The sequence below is a fragment of the Gouania willdenowi genome, chromosome 18 (assembly GCF_900634775.1).
Source record: "Gouania willdenowi chromosome 18, fGouWil2.1, whole genome shotgun sequence".
Taxonomy (NCBI): domain Eukaryota; kingdom Metazoa; phylum Chordata; class Actinopteri; order Blenniiformes; family Gobiesocidae; genus Gouania; species Gouania willdenowi.
Window position 1 is genome coordinate 20,464,446 of NC_041061.1, and position 14,837 is coordinate 20,479,282.

The 14,837-nt window shown below is 31.8% G+C and overlaps 1 long non-coding RNA gene across 2 annotated transcripts; it reads left to right on the forward strand.

Moving 5' to 3' along the window:
- Positions 1-2,795: 2,795 nt before the first annotated feature.
- LOC114480094 (uncharacterized) lies at positions 2,796-3,977 on the forward strand. 2 transcript variants are annotated; one of them, XR_003676056.1, is made up of 5 exons: positions 2,796-3,236; positions 3,322-3,380; positions 3,529-3,589; positions 3,690-3,782; positions 3,885-3,977. It is a non-coding gene; the product is annotated as an uncharacterized LOC114480094 (long non-coding RNA). The 2 variants fall into 2 exon arrangements; XR_003676055.1 differs by lacking the exon at positions 3,690-3,782 and having other exon boundaries at positions 3,885-3,961.
- Positions 3,978-14,837: the final 10,860 nt, after the last annotated feature.

A 14,837-nucleotide genomic window follows, 5' to 3' on the forward strand; every position in this document is an offset into this window, starting at 1 on the left:
GGTCTGATGATGGTCCTAACTCAATTTTTTTTTTGGATTTTTTTTGAAAAAAATGCCTTGCTATAACCTTACTTTTTATTTTGGTGATTTTTGGTTTTTTTTTTGTCATTTTTTGTCCCTTACTGCTTTTTTAGCCCTTTTTAAGTATGTGCATTATATTTGCAGTAGTTTTTAGGGTTTGATGATGGTCCTAACTCAATTTTTTTTTGGGATTTTTTTTGAAAAAAATGCTTTGCTATAGCCTTACTTTTTTTTTTTTTGGTGATTTTTGTTTTTTGTCATTTTTTTGTGACTTATTGCTTATTTAGCCCTTTTTAGGTATGTGCATTATATTTGCAGTAGTTTTTGGGGTCTGATGATGGTCCTAACTCAATTTTTTTTTTTGAATTTTTTTGAAAAAAATGCCTTGCTATAGCTTTACTTTTTTTTTTTTTGGTGATTTTTTTTTTTTTTTTTTTTTTTTTTTTTTTTGTCATTTTTTGTCCCTTACTGCTTATTGAGCCCTTTTTAAGTATGTGCATTATATTTGCAGTAGTTTTTAGGGTCTGATGATGGTCCTAACTCATTTTTTTTTTTGGATTTTTTTTGAAAAAAATGCCTTGCTATAGCCTTACTTTTTTTTTTTTGGTGATTTTTGTTTTTTGTCCTTTTTTGTGCCTTACTGCTTATTTAGCCCTTTTTAAGTATGTGCATTATATTTGCAGTAGTTTTTAGGGTCTGATGATGGTCCTAACTCAATTTTTTTTTTTTGGATTTTTTTTGAAAAAAATGCCTTGCTATAGCCTTACTTTTTTTTTTTGGTGATTTTTGTTTTTTGTCCTTTTTTGTGCCTTACTGCTTATTTAGCCCTTTTTAAGTATGTGCATTATATTTGCAGTAGTTTTTAGGGTCTAATGATGGTCCTACCTCAATTTCTTTTTCTTTTTTTAATTTAAAAAAAAAAAAAAAAATGCCTTGCTATAGCCTTACTTTTTATTTTAGTTTTTTGTCATTTTTTGTGCCTTACTCCTTTCTTAGCCCTGTTTAAGTATGTGCATTATATCTGCTGTAGTTTTTAGGGTCTAATGATGGGACTAACTCAATTTTTTTTTTTTTTTTTGAAATTTAAAAAAAAAAAAATGCCTTGTTATAGCCTTACTTTTTATTTTGGGTGATTTTTGTTTTTTGTGCCTAACTGCTTTCTTAACCATGTTTAAGTATGTGCATTATTTTTGCAGTAGTTTTTAGGGTCTAATGATGATCCTCACTCAATTATTATTTTTTTTTTTTAAATTTTCAAAAAAATTGCCTTGAAACAGCCTTTCTTTTTATTTTGGGTGATTTTTGTTTTTTGTCTTTATTTGTGCCTTACTGCTTTCTTAGCCATGTTTAAGTATGTGCATTATATTTGAAGTAGTTTTTAGGGTCTAATGATGGTCCCAACTCAATTTTTTTTTTTTGTTGAAATTTTGAAAAAAAAATGCCTTGCTATAGCCTTACTTTTTATTTTGGGTCATTTTAGTTTTTTTGTCATTTTTTGTGCCCTACTGCTTTCTTAACCATGCTTAAGTATGTGCATTATATTTGCAGTAGGTTTTAGGGTCTAATGATGGTCCTAACAATTTTTTTTTTTGAAATTTTTTTAAAAAATGCCTTGCGATTGCCTTACTTTTTATTTTGGGTGATTTTAGTTTTTTGTAATTTTTTTTGCCTTACTGCTTTCTTAGCCATGTTTAGGTATGTGCATTATTTTTGCAGTAGTTAATAGGGTCTAATGATGGTCCTAACTCAATTTTTTTTTTGTTAAATTTTCAAACAAAATGCCTTGCAATAGCCTTACTTTTTTTTTGGGTGATTTTTGTTTTTTGTGCCTTACTGCTTTCTTAACCATGTTTAAGTATGTGCATTATTTTTGCAGTAGTTTTTAGGGTCTAATGATGATCCTCACTCAATTTTTTTTTTTTTTTTTGAAATTTTCGGGAAAAAAAAATGCTTTGCAATACACTGAAAGAAATGACTTTTGGGTGTACTAAATTTTATTGTGTAAAACTACATAATTTCTACTTTGTAAAATTAGGTCTCAGTGTTTACTAACTTTTGTCATTTAAAATTGTGTACTAATATGTGATTTAATTATTTAAAATAATGAATTGTATAGGAACTGTAACAATTACTGTAATTTTAGTATTAATCTGTTTTTTTTAATTATTGTAACCATTATGAAAACCCGAGTAAAATTTACTCCAAAAAGATCAGAGCTCAAGTTTGAATTGGCACATGCGCAGTGGGACCCTTACAACCCGGGATTCAGTCTGGTAGTCGGTTAGGACGGACTCTTTAACCAAAAGCGAATTCAGTCAAAGGAGCTGTTCCAGTACTCCAATGTGCAAACATGTAAAGGCTAAGGTAAGTAACTACTTTTCATTTCTGTTTTTCGTACAACAATATACATATTTTTTGTTTCAGTATATTATCGCAGGCGAGGACGTTAAGAAAACAAGGCACCTGTTTGCGATGCTAGCGCCACAAGCATGGCCACACAAGCCCCTCTACCTAAAAGTTGGAGCTGTATTTTCGCAATTTTATTTTTTTTTTTACTTCTCGCTACAGGAAAGAACCGAATGCAAACCACTGAAAACAATTAACGCAAAATCCAAATCCATACATTTTCAGCAAGTGTCGCAACTGTAACAGTAAATACTACAGATCCCATCATGCTTTGCCTTGGCACGTCACGTGTGCTCGTCAACCAAAACAACGATGGCGGGTGTGTTGAGACTGTACGGGAATGCCTGTTCTTTCGTCTGCAAAGAGATTGTTCTCCTTTCTAAAACTTATATCAGAGGACCGCGCGCTCCCGTTAAGCCCCCCGTGCCCCGGTATGTTAGATTTGGAGCTCGTTCTGGATATTATGCTTTTCATTACAGTCTCACTTTCTCACGATGCAAAACAAAATAACCACTTATGTAAATGCGACTGATACTTGTGATTATTACTTATGCTTAACAAATATTAACGGCACGTCTTGTCTTATTATATATATTACTTTTTTATATAAGAGTAGGCTTTTTTGAAGCAGTGAAACCTCTCTCTGTTCATCACCACTAATACATTCTAAAACCCCTATACTGTTTATCAGCTAATTCACGCAATCACAACAACGTGATGTTAGTCATTTTGAGTCATTTTCTAAAACCTGTCTTGCAGAAAAGTCCTGAAACTGAAATCCCTCAGATTCATTTGGAACTTTCACTCAGGTAAACATTTAACTATAAACATTTATTGTTTACCAGCTAAATGCATTGATTAAATAAGTTTTCTTTTTGTATTTTTGTCCTACAGTGACCCATATTTCTCAAAAGACAAACGGCAGGCAGCATAAACCCTTCAAGCACCAGCCGGTATGTTTGATTTGGAATCTCTGTACCAAAATTCCATCAGTGCATGCTTATTACCTGTTAACTATACTGTTATAACAGTTTGGTCACACAATCACAGCAAAGATGATGTCATTAGTAATTTTGAAATTACCTAAAATGTGTCTTTTAGAAAAGGGGAGAGCAAAGTAATCCTAACTGAGACCACTAAGATACTACACACTTTCAGTCTGGTAAGCATTTAACTGTAAACATTATTTATTGTTTGCTAACTAAATTAATTAATTTAATTCCTCATTTCTTTTTTGTTTCTTTTGTAATTTTGTCTTTCAGGGGAGCCATACATTGAAGTCCAGGGAGAGCAGATGTCACAAGGGTGGTGCTATTGGAGCAAAACTGAGACCTGTCTTGGACAACCTGAGACAGGTGTGTTTACTTGGTCACAATTGAACCTGTCTTGAACTTGTGCTGAGTGCATTAAATATTTTTTTCTTTACTATTAATAAATTCCTGTCTGACTGTTTACAGGACCAAACTGTTGAGATGAGACGTGGAGATGTGATTCGTGGATTAATGCTCTACCTTGGTGAAAAAGAGGAAGACCTCTTTCAAGATTGCCAGGTAAAATACTTGAAATTTGTATGATTGCCTTTATGATTATTAAATTAGTAATCATTCTGTTACAGACAAAACATACTCAAGTTTATTATTTATTTTAGTTCACTGTAATATAGCTAGGGCATATCATTTTTTACTTTAAACTTGTACGCTGTTGAGTATGTGTTGAAGTAACTATTGCTCTCTTTTATTTATCTAGGTGGACAACTTGGAGGATGTTTGTCAGCACAACATGAAGATCGCTGTTGCCTGAAAATGAAGTTGCTGTCCAAAACTTAAAATATGACATTTTGTTCAGCTTAAGCGACTTGTCATGCCATTGCCGTTATAGCATTTTATGCTAGCAAGTAGTTTTGTTATGGTGAAACACCTGCACATGTTTCAAAGTGGTTTTATTCTTGGATTTCATATGTAAGCCATTATGTTTTGGAAGTCACTTTTTCATGCAGACTTTAGACAAATTTTTGGTTCTTTGTCTAGTTTAGTTTGTGTCTACTGCAATGCCAAATACTCTACTGCAATCATTTGTTGCACTAAATACGAAACTGTTCATGAATGTTAATACAGCTGTAAACGCATGCAGCCATTTCTCACAGCTGTGCCTTCAGAAAAAACATTGTGTTTGTTTGTAATAACAATAATTGTCGATTCATTGTTCTTTTAAGTGTAAAACTTGGACAAAAAAGGTTGTCAATAAACAAAAAAGTTGTTAATAAATATTGGCATTTTTGTATTATTGATTTTTCATATTAATTCAATAAAATTTAACATGTTGTAGTTATTAATGAAATTTAGTGCTTAATATTTATTTTGTAATAAGAATAAATAAACTGATGCAACAGATAAAATATAAATAACATTTAATAAAGTAATCCATTATTGTATATGATCAGCACACATAAAAGTTACTCAGTATTTCTATGACACACACACAGAAATATCCAAAAAAATCACATACACCTTACTTCATTATTTAAAGGCAAGAGAGTTTTACTTGATTTAGAGGAGTAAAATGTAATTCAAATATCATCATGCAAATACTTACGAGTATTTTTCTAAGTAAATGTTAATAGTTATTTCTTTCAGTGTAGCTTTTCTTTTTATTTTGGGTGATTTTTGTTTTTTGTCATTGTTTGTGCCTTACTACTTTCTTAGCCATGTTTAAGTATGTGCATTATATTTGAAGTAGTTTTTAGGGTCTAATGATGGTCCTAACTCAATTTTTTTGAAATTTAAAAAAAAAAATGCTTTGCTATAGCCTTACTTTTTATTCTGGGTGATTTTTGTTTTTTTTGTTATTTTTTTTTTGCCTTACTGTTTTCTTAGCCATGTTTAGGTATGTACATTATTTTTGCAGTATAGTATACATTATTTTTATAGGGTCTAATGATGGTCCTCACTCAATTTTTTTTTTTTTTTTTTAAATTTTCAAAAAAATTGCCTTGAAATAGCCTTACTTTTTATTTTGGGTGATTTTTGTGCCTTACTGCTTTCTTAGCCATGTTTAAGTATGTGCATTATATTTGCAGTAGTTTTTAGGGGCTAATGATGGTCCTCACTCAATTTTTTTTTTCTTTTAAATTTTCAAAAAAATTGCCTTGCAATAGCCTTACTTTTTCTTTTGGGTGATTTTTGTTTTTTGTCATTTTTTGTGCCTTACTGCTTTCTTAGCCATGTTTAAGTATGTGCATTATATTTGCAGTAGGTTTTAGGGTCTAATGATGGTCCTAACTCAATTTTTTTTTTTTTTTTTGAAATTTAAAAAAAAAAAGCCTTGTTATCGCCTTACTTTTTATTTTGGGTGATTTTTGTCCCTTACTGCTTTCTTAGCGATGTTTAAGTATGTGCATTATTTTTGCAGTAGTTAATAGGGTCTAATGATGGTCCTCACTCAATTTTTTTTTGTTAAATTTTCAAACAAAATGCCTTGCAATAGCCTTACTTTTTTTTTTGGGTGATTTTTGTTTTTTGTGCCTTACTGCTTTCTTAACCATGCTTAAGTATGTGCATTCTTTTTGCAGTAGTTTTTAGGGTCTAATGATGATCCTCACTCAATTTTTTTTTTTTTGAAATTTTAAAAAAAAAAAAAAATGCTTTGCAATAGCTTTTCTTTTTATTTTGGGTGATTTTAGTTTTTTGTATTTTTTTTGCCTTACTGTTTTCTTAGCCATGTTTAGGTATATGCATTATTTTTGCAGTAGTTTTTAGGGTCTAATGATGGTACTAACTCAATTTTTTTTTTTTTTTTTGAAATTTAAAAAAAAAAAAGTTTTGTTATAGCCTTACTTTTTATTTTTGGGTGATTTTTGTGCCTTACTGCTTTCTTAAGCATGCTTAAGTATGTGCATTATATTTGCAGTAGTTTTTAATGTCTAATGATGATCCTCACTCAATTTTTTTTTTTTTGATTTTTAAAAAAAAAAAAAAAATGCTTTGCAATAGCTTTTCTTTTTATTTTGGATGATTTTAGTTTTTTGTCTTAATTTGTGCCTTACTGCTTTCTTAGCCATGTATAAGTATGTGCATTATATCTGCAGTATTTTTAGGGTCTAATGATGGTCCTAACTCAATTTTTTTTTTTGGATTTTTTTTTGGGTTATTTTAGTTTTTTGTGCCTTACTGCTTTTTTAGCCATGTTTAAGTATGTGCATTATATTTGCAGTAGTTTTTAGGATCTGATGATGGTCCTAACTCAATTTTTTTTTTTGGATTTTTTTTTTTAAAAAATGCCTTGCTATAGCCTTACTTTTTATTTTGGGTGATTTTAGTTTTTTGTCATTTTTTGTACTTTACTACGTTCTTAGCTCTGTTTAAGTATGTGCATTATATTTGCAGTAGTTTTTAGGGTTTAATGATGGTCCAAACTCAATTTTTTTTTTTTTGAAATTTTTGAGATTTTTTTTGCCTTACTGGTTTTTTTTTTTAGCCCTGTTTAAGTATGTGTATCATATTTTCAGTAGTTTTTAGGATTTAATGATAGTCCTAACTCTTTTTTTTTTTTTTTTTCTCTTGTCTGCACATGCTGTCAAAGGTCAACACTAAAAGACGTGCAGTCATTACGAGACAGCAATCCATGTTTTGTTATTGCAATTAAATAAATTGATTTATTTTATTGCTTAATTGTGACCATCACCAGCCCTCCCTAAGGAAGCGTAAGAAGTCTTATTATAGGGAGGATATAAAAATGGAGAGCAGTGTTACACCTAAGTGGAGAGGGAGGGGGAGTGGAGAGGAAGGAGAGACTCAAGGTAGGAAATAGAAAAGGTGGGGATGTAAAGATAGTCTTCCAGTGAGGGTGAGATGTGAAGTTGTAGAATAACTTGTGCTTATTATGTTGTGTAATCAAGCCAGTATAGTGACAAGTGTGAAGCTTAGCTATAATGGTGGTGGCTGTGGACAGGGGGAATGAGTGAGTAGTCGTACCTAAAGGGATAAACATTTCTAAAGTTAAGCCCAGTATGGGTTTTATCCCACATCCCAAGGCGTGCCAGTTCATCGTGTAAAAAATCGCTAAAGCAAATTCAGGAACTGCCCCGGGCACGCAGACGCAGCCAGACCAGCAGAAAGAGTGGGTTAAAGGGAGCCCAAGGCCACCCCCCCACGTATGAGCAACCCCCCAGATCCCTGGCTGAGAGGCAGCCACCACTCCCCACACACCCATCCGAGGAAGCCCCAAGTATGTGTTTAAGTATGTGCATTATATTTGCAGTCGTTTATATGGTATAATGATGGTCCTAACTAATTTTTCTTCATTCAAAATTTTTGAAAAAATATGCCTTGCTATAGCCTTACTTTTGATTTTGGCTGTTTTTTGTTTTTTGTCCGTTTTTGTGCCTTACTGCTTTCGTTTGCCCTGTTTAAGTATGTCCATTATATTTGTAGTAGTTTTTAGGGTCTAATGATGGTCCGAACTTAAATTTTTTTATTCAAAATTTTTGAAAAAATATGCCTCGCTATAGCCTTACTTTTGATTTTGGGTGATTTTAGTTTTTTGTCATTTTTTGTACCTTACTGCTTTCTTAGCCCAGTTTAAGTATGTGTATTATATTTGCAATAGTTTTAGGGTCTAAATATGGTCCTAAAGCAAATTTATTTTTTTGAAATTTTTGAAAAAATATGCCTTGCTATTGCCTTACTTTTGATTTTGGCTGATTTTTGTTTCTCGGCATTTTTTGTGCCTTACTGCTTTCTTAGCCCTGTTTAAGTATGTGCATTATATTTGCAGTAGTTTTTAGGGTCTTATGATGGTCCTAACTCTATTTTTTTTTTATACAAAATCTTTGAAAAAATTGCAATAGCCTTACTTTTGATTTTGGGTGATTTTTGTTTTTACGATGTATTGATGGTCCTAACTCAATTTTTTTTTTTTTTTTTTTTTTTTTTTTTTTTTCTGACAAGTCAATCTTAAATTTGTGCTGTTCATGACTTGAGAGGAATTCCTTTTTTCCAGATAGTGTTTCCTGGACTTCACTCAAAGAACCAGACCTTCAAGTACTTCTTTCTTTTTTTTTAAAGTATTGTCTGTAGGTTGGTGCATCAGCTTGCGTGAAAAACCTCAAAAGGAAAATACACAGTACAACAAATTAGACAACCATTCATTCATTGAAATCAAATTTAACTTTTCAACTTTGTAACTTTTCCCCAAGTATTTTTTAATCAAGGTTTTCCACTTCAATCTTAGTCAATTATATTAAATTATTGGTATTTTAACAACCAAATTTCAAAAGTATTTAACATCTCTGTCTGGCATTCATAGAATAGAATAGAATAGAATAGAATCAACTTTATTGCCCATGTGATGTATGTTACTGTATACACACGAGGAATTTGAGTTGGTGAACTGTGCTCTCTCTAATAATGTAAACATTAAATAATAATTAACTCGAAAAAAAATATAAACAGTAGACTAATATGTGCAAAACTAAATAAAATAATATAACAAGATAACAATAACAAGATAAGATAATAAAAATAATAATACTAGTAATAATGACTGTTTAGCATTAATCAGAGTGACAGCCTGGGGGAGGAAACTGTTTTTATGGCGGGTTGTTTTGGCGTACAGTGATCTGTAGCATCTGCCGGAGGGGAGGAGTTTAATCAGATTGTGTGCAGGGTGTGAGGGGTCTGCAGTGATGTTACCTGCCCGTTTCCTGACCCCGGACCCAGGTATAAGTCTTGGATGGAGGTCAGATCGACACCAATGATCTTTTCAGCAGTCCTGATTATACCCAGTTTTAACAAAGAAACAAATCAGATATTTACAATCATCATTCCTTTTAACTACGTTATTTAACAAAATCAAATTGTTCAAGTAAGTGAATTTAATTTTTTAATTCAGGTATTTTTAAACAGTTTAAAACAACAGCATTTTTAAACAATGTAAATCATTTTTAAACTACTTATTTAACCATTTTATCTTAGCTTATTTGTGTTTCAGATCAACCGTTAATCTAGTGTTAACTATGCAGTTAACATGGCACTGGATATAAGCATAATAAACCTTTAAACTCAACAACCTCAATAATCATTCCTTGCATTGGCTGTTGAACAATAAACAAATTGCCAAACTTTACAAATAAATTAACAGGAAACGCATTCAACTTAAGTTTCAATGCTAAACAATGTGTAAGTCCAAGTCTACTGATTGCTTTTGAATGAATTGTCCAAGTTTTAATTTTTATTATTATGAGCCTGTGGTTATTTAGAGGTGCTTACCAGCTGTTCATCTTATCATGAAAATAGTCTTTTCACAACAAAGTTCAATCCCAGCTGAGGGTACAGAACAAATCCTTCTTCTGAGCATGCACTGCCATTGCCTCAGTTCCCCCACAGTGGCTGGTTTGTGTGATTGAAAGAATCAGGTGTGCACACTCACAAGTGGGAGGGGCTTCCTCCTGGCCCCTCCCCTGCTTAGCAGGAGGGTGAGAGGCAGCTCACAGGCAGTTTGACAGAACGATTTTTTTTTGTCTTTTTTTGTGCTTTACTGCTTTCTTTGCCCTGTATGTGCATTATATTTGCAGTAGTTTTTAGGGTCTAATGATGGTCCTAACTCAAATTTTTTTTTTTTGAAAAACTAGTGCAGTGCCCTTCGGAAGCAAGTATTCATATAGTGGGAGGAGCTTAAGTAGAGTTTTCAATTATGTATGTTGATCAGAGTGACAGCCTGGGGGAAGAAACTGTTTTTATGGCGGGTAGTTTTGACGTACAGTGATCTGTAGCATCTGCCGGAGGGGAGGAGTTCACAAAGAGGTGTACATACTCTGTAGTGTTTCAAAGGGGTTTATTCGTGGGTGCAAAGTAAAATAGCGTGTGCAATTTCCCTGGTTTAATTCTTTGGGACATGAACATGATATATAGATAAAGATTGCACCAATGTTTGCTGGACTTAGGTAAATGGATAGTAAATGCACCAGAGCATCCTGTCCTTCGACCCTACCTCGGCAAGGAAAAAACACAAAACCCATTGGGAAAATTAATTACACACAAACATGTCATGTACATCCAACACACGCCCATAGAGAAGAGACACACAGAAAACTGGTGGGTTTGACACTAAAGGTGCCCCTCTCCATTTATCCAGGCTTGGGACTGGCACACAGGAACACACTGAGTGAGTCCTTTTGCGGCTGGATTACCACCACCACACCATGTTAGAAGTTAGTTTGTTAGTGGGTTAGTTCTTAGTCGTAATAGTACGTCGTATCAGTGTGCGTGCCGCTCAGACGCTCCTCCCTCTCATGTCTCATTTGGTCTAATTTGTGTTGATTTCAAAATCAAAATAAATGTTTTGAAACGTAATTATTAAAGAAGTTAAAAATAAGAATCTAGTAACTGTATTATGATTAAAAAAAAACTATATTATAAATAATAAACAATATAAAATAATGATAAAGTAATACAATGATAATATAACAATATTAATAATACAATGAGAATACCAGTAACTATAATATAAAATAGAAAATAAGATTATAATGGTAATTATAAGAATAGCAATAACATTAATGCAGCAGTTGTACAATTAAGCAATAATAATAATAGCAATAACAAAACATAATGACAATCCAGTAACTATAATACATTAATAAACAGCATAAAACAATAAAGTAACAGTAATAATAATAATAATAATAATAATAATAATAATAATAATAATAATAATAATAATAATAATAATAATAACAATGAGAATACCAGTAACTATAATATAAAATGGAAAATAAGAATATAATGGTAATTATAAGAATAGCAATAACATTAATGCAGTAGTTGTACAATTAACGATAATAATAATAGCAATAACAAAACATAATGACAATCCAGTAACTATAATACAATAATAAACAGCATAAAACAATAAAGTAACAGCAATAATAATAATAATAATAATAATAATAATAATAATAATAATAATAATAATAATAATAATAATAATAATAATAATAATAACGGCAATAAAATAACAATGAGAATACCAGTAACTATAATATAAAATGGAAAATAAGAATATAATGGTAATTATAAGAATAGCAATAACATTAATGCAGTAGTTGTACAATTAACGATAATAATAATAGCAATAACAAAACATAATGACAATCCAGTAACTATAATACAATAATAAACAGCATAAAACAATAAAGTAACAGCAATAATAATAATAATAATAATAATAATAATAATAATAATAATAATGGCAATAAAATAACAATGAGAATACCAGTAACTATAAAATAAAATAACAAAAAATAATATGAGAATAGCAATAACAATAATACAGTAGTAGTACAATGAGATAGGGAACTAATAATAATAGTGAAAGTAGTAATAGTAATAATTGTAATGTTATTACATAATAATAATTATAACTTAATATTGACACTAAAACATTTTGCAAATATATCTTGAGTCACTGTCAATCTTTACTTCATACAAAACTACAGTACACCAGTTGTGTCAACTATTCATCAGCATGCATGGCTATACTGTACACTCTCCCCGACCAACTGAAAAAGTCGGTCACACCTGTGCCACCACTGGAAAAGTTTGTGTAGAGCCCTGATAATAATAAATACGTTGATAGGGATATAATATTAATAGTGAACGTAGTACTAGTAATAAAAGTAATGTTATAATGTTATTAATAGTAATAATTGCAATAACAAAATGCAATAAAAACAATATTAATAATAAACAATATTAAATAGTGATAAGGTAATATGACAATATAGCAACTATAATAAAAAAATATTAATAATGAAAAAGAAAATAATGGTAATTATAAGAATAGCAATCACTTTAATACAATAGTAGTAAAATTATACAATAACAAAATAATATAATGAAAATCCAGTAACTATAATACAATAAAAACAATAACATAAAATAATAAGGTAATAGCAACTAGAAACTTTGCTTTGCCACGACAATGCAACCGGGAATGCAAATCCACAGACAACTAACAGCATTTTCATTAAGTAACTGAAGATTTAACAAAGAATTATTTAGAGTTACAGAGATTGACCAGAGCAGGATTAGAACCAGGGTCCTCATGGTGATTGCTTGAATTAAGGAGCAGGCTCTGATATAATTATAAAAAAGTAGAAGACTGTAGCAACTTTTTAAGCTATAAATTGTAGCTGTAGCTGCAGAATTAAAGTTTTAACAGCAGTATTAGTAAAAGTTAAAGCTGATCCACTCTAGCAGACCTAATCAAGCACTCAAGGGTCGCATGATCACTAAAATTTGCACAAAAACTTGAATACCATTAAAAATAAGAGAGTTATAATTCTACAATTTAAATATTATGATTGTCTTGGTTACGATTTGCATTATTTACAAAAAACAGGGTCAATTCAAAAATGTAGATACATTTGTTTTGTCAAAGTTTAACCTCTAAAAGTTGCTTAAAATTGTAGATTAGAAAGTGGGCTACGTTTTAGTGTATAGTGTATATTTTTGGGCATTTCTGTTGTAGTTTTTTGTACTTTTTGTATAAATAGTGTTTAGTTTTTTGTTTTATTTTACTCATTTAGTATATTTTCATTATTAATACTGTGTGTGTGTGTGTGTGTGTGTGCCACCTCCTCCTCCGTGCGTTATCTTTCTCACGTGTGTGCGCTTGATGCACATAATCCATCAGGTTGTTGAGATTAAATTAAAAAAAAAAAAAATAAAAAAAAGAGAGAGATATATGGAAGCCTGTTTCCACCACTAAAAAAAAAAAAATCACAGAGGAAAGTCATAATTATGAGATAGAAAGTCATAATTATGAGATAGAAAGTCATAATTATGAGATACTTAAACACATTTACAGCAGCTTGTTCATGTGGTGAGCTGACACAGAGATGGCTGATCGACTATCAAAAACTACTTTAGACGGGGCTTTACAAATGATGAAATACTTTGTTTGCTTGCAAATTCACATAGAAATATGCTGAGTAAACGCACCCTTGAAAAGATACTAAGCAAAAAGAGGCTCTGGCGTCGAAAGGATAAAACTGATGTGACTGAAGTAGCAGTTTATTGGACAACAAATGGAGATTTCTGGTCAGTGCCATGGGTACAGATGGATGTACCAAAAATAATTATGACTTTACTAACTCATAATTATGACTTTCTTTCTCATAATTATGACTTTTTCTCATAGTTATGACTTTACTAACTCATAATTATGACTTTCTTTCTCATAATTATGACTTTCCTTGGTGATTTTTTATTTTTTTTTGTGGCGGAATCGGGCTTCCATACCATAAGAGAGAGACCCGAAAGTACCACAAAAAATAAACGTTTTGCAACACCAAAAAAGTCGCAACTCTCTCTCTCTAAACGTACATCCCGGTGTAGTGCACGCACGCGCGTCAGCCGTGTGTGTGTGTGTGTGTGTGCCACACACACTTACACTTCACTTTTTATCCAATCCAATCCACTTTATTTATATAGCACATTTAAACAACAAAACGTTTCCAAAGTGCTGAACATGCGACCACAACAATAAAACCAAAACAATACAAATGAGCTCTGCCACTAAATGAGTATAAAACAATAAATAAAAATAAAACAGTTTAAAAGAATAAATATAAATAAAAACACATTAAAAACTATAAATAAGAATAAAACTCAAAAACATAAAATAAAAGACACAGAGGACCACACAACTTACGCGGTGCTAAAAGCCAGAGAATAAAAGTGAGTTTTGAGACGAGATTTAAAACACTCCACGGTGGGGGCCGTACGGATGTGGAGGGGAAGAGCGTTCCACAGCTTAGGGCCGACAACGGAAAATGCTCTGTCCCCTTTAGTTTTACGGTTCGCCTTCGGAACCACGAGCTGGAGCTGGCCCTCAGACCTCAAAGCGCGCGGGGGTCGGTAAATTTGGATGAGGTCTGTCATATACTGAGGGGCCAGTCCATTCCAAGCTTTAAAAACAAACAATAAAATTTTAAAATCAATTCTAAATTTAACAGGGAGCCAATGCAAAGAAGCAAGGATTGGGGTGATGTGTTCACGCTTTTTGGTCCCTGTTAAAAGTCGTGCCGCTGCGTTCTGGACTAACTGCAAGCGGTAAAGTGCCTTTTGGCTGATGCCCGAGTAAAGTGCGTTGCAGTAGTCCAGACGGCTTGAAATAAAAGCGTGCACGACTTGTTCAAAAAGATTAAATGATAAAAAAGGCTTAACTTTGGATAAAAGACGAAGATGATAAAAACCCGATTTTAAAACGCCATTTTTAGACAAATCTCTCCCCATAGTTTTTATGCCTTACTATATATAAAGCCTTACTTCCTTTTAGAAGTGTAAATCATTTCTGAGTTTTTAATATTACTGCTAATGATATTATTTTCTCTTTGCTCAGCTGACCTG